The following is a 6,775-nucleotide window of genomic DNA, read 5'->3' as shown; positions in this document are numbered from 1 at the left end:
ATTTGTACTAAAAATACATGCCCCGTTTTTGTAAGGAGAATCGTTTTTTTTAATTGCGGTCACTAAAACAAAACCAAACTGCAATGCCCTATGAAACATTTGATTAAGTAGTCTAAAAAGCTACTTGAATAATCTAAGCGTAGACAGAAGACATATATATGAGTATTAATATTCTAAGATAAAACATGAACACTCTTCGATCTAAGGTTTTTCCCATACAAACATTTTGGAGTTAACAGAAAATTTGAAGGCAGATAACTTATAAACCATGTTGATGTAAGGCTATACAATAATTTTGCTGTTATAAAAAACTTTGATATTTAATTAAACAAAAACGCAGGTGTTTCAAATTGTTTAAATCATCAAATAAATAAGATTGGAAAAGCGACATTTTACAGGGCTGAAAACAATTTAATATTAGGAAGTTAGTTACACAAATAACATAAAAAATAATAAATAATAAAAGATTTATTTATATAAAAAAAACTTGGAGGCGCTGGGTATCGATCCCGGTACCTCTCGCATGCTAAGCGAGCGCTCTACCATCTGAGCTACGCCCCCGTAGTGAAAGGTTCTCAATACTTTGTACATATTGTAAAAACCAGTTGTTAATTAAAACTAGGTCAAATTAAAGGTCGCCTGCAGAGCCTTCACATTGTATTTATATTTAATAGACATGTTATAATAGTACATTACGATACAAATGCGCAAAGTAGGTCGTTCCCGCACGATCGAAGCGAGTGCAGGATGACTTACGTGCGCACGAGTATCGTATACTATTTTTCCTATTAAGTTGCGCAAAGTTCGAACACTATAATTATTTTCAAACATTCCCGCACGCTCAGCTACATTCCCGCACGCTCTTATCATCGTGTCGGGAAGTGGTACTTTACGAACACAAATGCATGCGCAAAATCGAACTTTGCGCACGATAATAGGAAATATAATATACAGTTCGGCCTTTCTTTATTCAAACTTAAATATTTTGTGGGAGGTGCCTTTGCACAGGATGTCAGCTAGATTATGGGTACCAAAACGGCGCCTATTTCTGCCGTGAAGCAGTAATGTATAAGCATTACTCTGTTTCGGTCTAAAGGGCACCGTAGCTAGTGAAATTACTGGGCAAATGAGACTTAACCTTTCCGCATCGGCCGTGCCCGCGGGCACTGGTAATTCAAAAAACAATGAGAGCGGCTGTGCCGCGGGGCACTTTTTTACCTCATCCAGTTTTCACCCTTATTAGGTGTACAAGATGGTTTATTTGCCTACGCAGTTATGAACGAGTGAATTCCCAAACACATTTCGATCCGTTACGATTCAAGGCCACCAATATTCGACGTCATAGCTTTACGGACAAAGCACTTATGTGTCCACTTGTTCCCGGCCGGCGCAGCGAGCGGTCGTTATCAAGACTTTACACGAAGATCGTTCTTTGTGGAGATTTAAGCTTTATTTTATAATTAACATATACTATTCATTACAAAAACATAAAAGGAAATAAATAAAACAAGTAATTAACAATAATAACAATATTTATTTTAAAATATACCTATTTTTACACTTTTTTTCGAATGAAAAGTCTGTGTGAAAAAAAAAAGAAAGACAATATGAATAATTTATACATGGTCTTATAGCATGTTTCAATAGCTTTCAGTGACAGTCACTCATATCACCCTAGTTATAAGCATTTTATAACTACACGTAAAATAATACACACGGGGAAAATGCCGCGAAATTGCCGGAAGCTTGCCGATCAATAGTGTACAGCGAGATCCGGAGCGCGCCGATCCGGAAAGGTTAACATCTTAATTCTCAATATGACGAGCGCAGTTGTGGTGCCGCTCAGAGTTTTTGGGGTTTTCAAGAATCCTGAGAGACACTGCATTGTAACGGGCAGGGCGTATCAATTACCATCACCTGAACGTCCTCGTCTCGTCCCTTATTGTCATAAAATAAAAACTGTGTGCAGTTCAATCCAATTTGAGGGATAGAATAGTTTTTATTTGGTTTCGTACCCCTTAATATTTTTTCTTAAGATTTTTATTTCTGTAAGCATAATTCTGAGCTAAGATTAAGGATTGGTCTCCGCTGCGCTCCCACTAGATACTGCACTACCTAAGAACAACAGCTTACTTATTACGGGAACTATTAGATGCTTGCGTGCGTGACATCTTGACACTCAATGGCATCTTTCAAATTGTGTAACATACGCTTCATGTTATTTTACATTGAAATTAATAAAATACAAAATAATAACTGATGATTTGTGATCCCAGTGTCTTTCTTATTTTTTCTCATCCAGCCCCTAATATTTTTTAATGTCAGATTTTTATGTCTGCACGTACATAATTCTGAGATAAATTTTTAACGTACAGTATTTCATTACAAGAACAGAGGAAAGCGAAATAATTATTGCAATGATTGAAGTTCAAATAATTTCATAATTGACATAAAAGATTTTAAATATTAATATAAAATTTTGTATATATGCATTTATTTAGGTGTAACTAAGCTCAACAGCTACCAGCTAGTTATCCATATAATTAAATAAAATGAAAGAAGTTTACATTTGTGCGCGCATCACCGAAAAACTACGGTTAGATTTCAATTAATTTACCAGTGGGAGGCTCCTTTGCACAGGATACCGGGTAGATTATGGGTACCACAATGGTGCCTATTTCACGTTGGATAACTAGGCTGATCCGATGACCGAAATAACTGCCAGCGCTTGGGTTACCAGTAGGTCTATTATGTCGCGTAGATAGTACTATGTACATTCACAGCGCCTCTGGGCCTCATGGGCCAAGTGTCTCGTGTCTCGACACCAAACAGCACAAGTCTCACTGAGACCGACATATTTGAGGCATTTGCTGTCTTCGGCAGTCAAAGCACCAGCCCCAGCACCAACTGCCGTTACTTGGACATGAGAAGGAGCCAGAGTGTCAACGCAAGTTGCGTCTCACTGCAGCGCACTTTCCCGTGTCCAATTGTCTTTAAAATTAGATTATTAAAAACAAATATGATGCTAAATACATTATGCCTTCATATTTACATAAAATCGTCCACAGCCTGTTTCACAAGAGCATTGCCGCCTTTTTAAGTATTTAGCTTTAGGATATATGGGCGATGTGATCACATATAATCTATGATGGCATATGTTCAACGCTCCCCGGTACGAAATATGGACAAATCAAAGCCCCCTAGTACTCAATCAAAAACGGACACTGACTCAAATGAGACTCTGCAAGATGAGCAAGCAAATAAAAAACGATCCAAACGCCTGAGGCCGAATAGCTCCCCAAATAAAAAGTATTTAGTTGATGATACAACGCCTGAACTATCTATTATTAACTTAATGCAATCCTTGTACACTCAAACTACATTGCTGTCAAAACTAGTCGGAGATATGGATGCCTTGAAGAAACAGAATGCTGAAATTCAAAAATCTAACCAAGATATACATAAAATAATCGAAGAAATTAAGGAATCTATTTCTTTTATGAATATCCAATTTGAACTCCTAAAAAATGAAGTTAAATATTTGAAAAAAGAGCGGCAACAACAACAACAATATATTACAGAACTAGAGCGTAAACTTCTAGATACTGATCACAAATCTCGCTCGTCTTGTATCGAAATACGTAATATTCCGCCACTTGAACAAGAAAGTGTTAGTAAGCTTAATGATCTCTTATGTAATATTAGTCAAGCAGTCGGATTACCTATTTCCCCAAGTGATCTTCGTGATGTGTACCGCTTTCCTGGAAAAACATCCACTACGCGACCTATTATTGTGGAATTTTCCACAGTACTAAGAAAACAGCAGTTGCTATCCTTTGAGCGAAAATTCAATAACCGAAAAATGGCTAATGATAAAATAAACACTAAACAGAGAATTTCGTAAGAAGAACAAATACGCTTTCTGTTGGTGCTCTAATGGCAATATTTTCCTACGGAAAAAAGAAGGAGGTAAACAAATCATAATTAGATCAGAGCAGTGTCTAGTAGATTTGCAGAAAAATATATTGTGACTTTTATTAATTAAATTTCAAACGGACACTTTTAATTTTAAATCTAGTATTTTCAATATTATTAATGTTAAATTGCTACTGTGTAATAATAACTCACAACTTAATCTACCGACATTCAAAACACACAATCTTAATCTGAAGTTAGCATTGTGTAAGGTAAAAAGTCAATATCATTTTATACCAATAAGTTACATGAGTTATACACACTCCAACTACTCTCACAGATATCACACAACAAAAGCACTCTCATATGCATGTTTATATTATATACTAAAATGGCCACACATAGCACATCAGTGTCTGACTACCATTCACAATTAACTCACTATGGATAGTTTAAATAATCTGCACGAATTAGATGAGATACAAACTGCAACTTCAATTAAATGTGATATTCAAGATCTATCTAAAAATGTAAGTAGTTCCCACAATAACTTATATATTATTACTCAAAACATTAGAAGTATATACAAGAACATTGATGATATCCAGATAACGTTATCGCAACTAAGCTTTGAAGTTGATATTCTAATCCTAACTGAATGCAGACTTAATTTAGCTAAACCAATCCCTCTTTTGAGAAATTATACTTCCTATCATACAGTAAGACTACTTAATCAAAATGATGGAGTGGTGGTTTATGTAAAAAGTAACTTGCAGGTCCAAATACTAGAATTAGCTCTTTGTGAAGCAACTGGACTTCAGATTGTGACCTCTAATTATACTTTACTTGGAATTTATCGATCCCCATCCTACAACATAGCTGATAACTTTATTTCTTCCCTCAATTCATGTCTTGAATCTATCACGCATCACAGAAATATATTTATTCTAGGCGACATAAATATTGACCTTATACCTACTCAGACTGAAAAAGCCCATGAACGTAGGAATAGGCTTGAATATTTAAATGTACTATCTTTTCATGGTCTCTTACCGGGCCATACTACATCCACGAGAGAGAATAGCTGCATCGATCATGTCATTCTCAAACTAGAAAAGAACGAAAATAAAGCTTATGTAGCTGTACTAAATACTACAGTAACAGAACACAACATGGTGGTGTTGACTATATCGAGCACATATGAAAAAAAGTCAAAACGCAAGATTAAAACTACTACTGATTTTAACAAAGCATATCGCACCCTTATATCCACTGACGTTACTAAATTAAATATATTTAATGACCCTAATTTATTTTCTAATTATGTAATAGAAATGATCAAATCTGCTATCCAAGTAAACACTAAACTCTCAGTGATATCGCACACTAAAAGAATATTGAAGCCATGGATAACGCCTGGAGTTTTGCGTTGCATCAAACTTCGAAACAATATGCAAATTAAACTGAGATTAAACCCACAGAGTCTTATTCTAAAATTATTCACAAAAAAAAGCCCGCTGAGTTTGTTGCGCCCATTCTTCTCAGGCCTGAGGCATTCACTTTGGAATGGGTGGTAGTTTTTTTTTTTTGACTTTCAATAAGTGATTTTACATCCTATTTTGAATAAAAATATTTGAATTTGAATTTGAATTTGAATATTGAAAAGCTTAGCATTAACGGCCGTTCCCAATATTCAGTCTATCTCCGGTTGTGGCCTACTTAAGATAAAAATCGTAACTATCGTTGACTTTTCTGTCCCAATTAACTTATCGACGGTAACTCACCTTTTCCGTGACGCTCTCTGTCAATTGGAAGACGTACAGCTTACCAGCGATAGAAGTTTGTATGAAAATTGCAATTCACGCGTCCCAATATAAGGCGATAAGAATGACTTGTCGGGTATATTGGGACAGCTTCAGATTATTGATTACTGACAGTAGAAGGTAGTAATTTATCTTTATCTGTAGATAATATATTAGGAACGGCCGTAAAACTATTTGTATTTTATGCAGCCTGCTAGAATTAGTATTAAGAGTTTCTTAATTTTATGAAAAGCCTTGTACCGTCAATAAAATTTTCCACTAAGTGTATTTTATATGATTTATGCAATAGAGACTCGATTCATGAAAATTACTTCTGAATATCGACAACCTTATTAGAGGTTGTATTAGCGAAGTAATTCCCCGATTATTAATTGATATCGTTAAGAAATAAAGTGGTATTAGTCACGGTACTAGAATCTTGTTTCCAATTTCCTCTAAACAATGGTTATTAATCCCGAGGATTATATTATATCCCCCTATTTCATTTGAACTTTATTCAATAAGTTGTGAGGCGGATAAGGAAATGATGCGGTCGAAATATTATGTTACCAGTCATTGATTTTGTTATCTTGAAATATGATAAATAGTTCTCAATAACATTCATCAACGTGATTATTTTATTTTTAAATATAATAGAAGGACAAACGAGCACGTGGGCTACTCGAAAGAGCAGTGAGTACCTCCTCGTATCCCGCCTCATATAGAGAATTGCTGTCATCTCTGGTCTGCCGCACCCCAGTATTAGCTCGAACTATTTGACCGTATTCAACACAGAGCTGCTCGAATTGTCGGAGTCACAGTGCTCTGTGAATGGCTCGATCACCTGGCGTTGCGTAGAGACGTTGCTTCAATGTATGTCTTCTATCGCATTTTTCACCGGGAGTGTTCCGAAGAGATGTTTGAGCTAAATTCTACCGCTGAATTCCACTTTCGCACGACACGCAACAAATTAGGATATGATCACCACCATTTGGATGTGTGAGGTATGGAGGAACGACAGTGTGGTTTCAAGCGACTTCCACTTACAACCGAGCTGT

At 35.9% G+C, this 6,775-nt stretch overlaps 1 non-coding gene across 1 annotated transcript; it reads right to left on the bottom strand.

The window, feature by feature from the left end:
* Positions 1–488: 488 nt before the first annotated feature.
* On the bottom strand, positions 489–561 carry Trnaa-agc (transfer RNA alanine (anticodon AGC)). The gene has a single exon. It is a non-coding gene; the product is annotated as a tRNA-Ala (tRNA).
* Between the last annotated feature and the right edge of the window lie 6,214 nt (positions 562–6,775).

The sequence above is a fragment of the Leptidea sinapis genome, chromosome 5 (genome assembly GCF_905404315.1).
Source record: "Leptidea sinapis chromosome 5, ilLepSina1.1, whole genome shotgun sequence".
Taxonomy (NCBI): domain Eukaryota; kingdom Metazoa; phylum Arthropoda; class Insecta; order Lepidoptera; family Pieridae; genus Leptidea; species Leptidea sinapis.
This window is presented reverse-complemented; position numbering and strand designations above follow the sequence as displayed.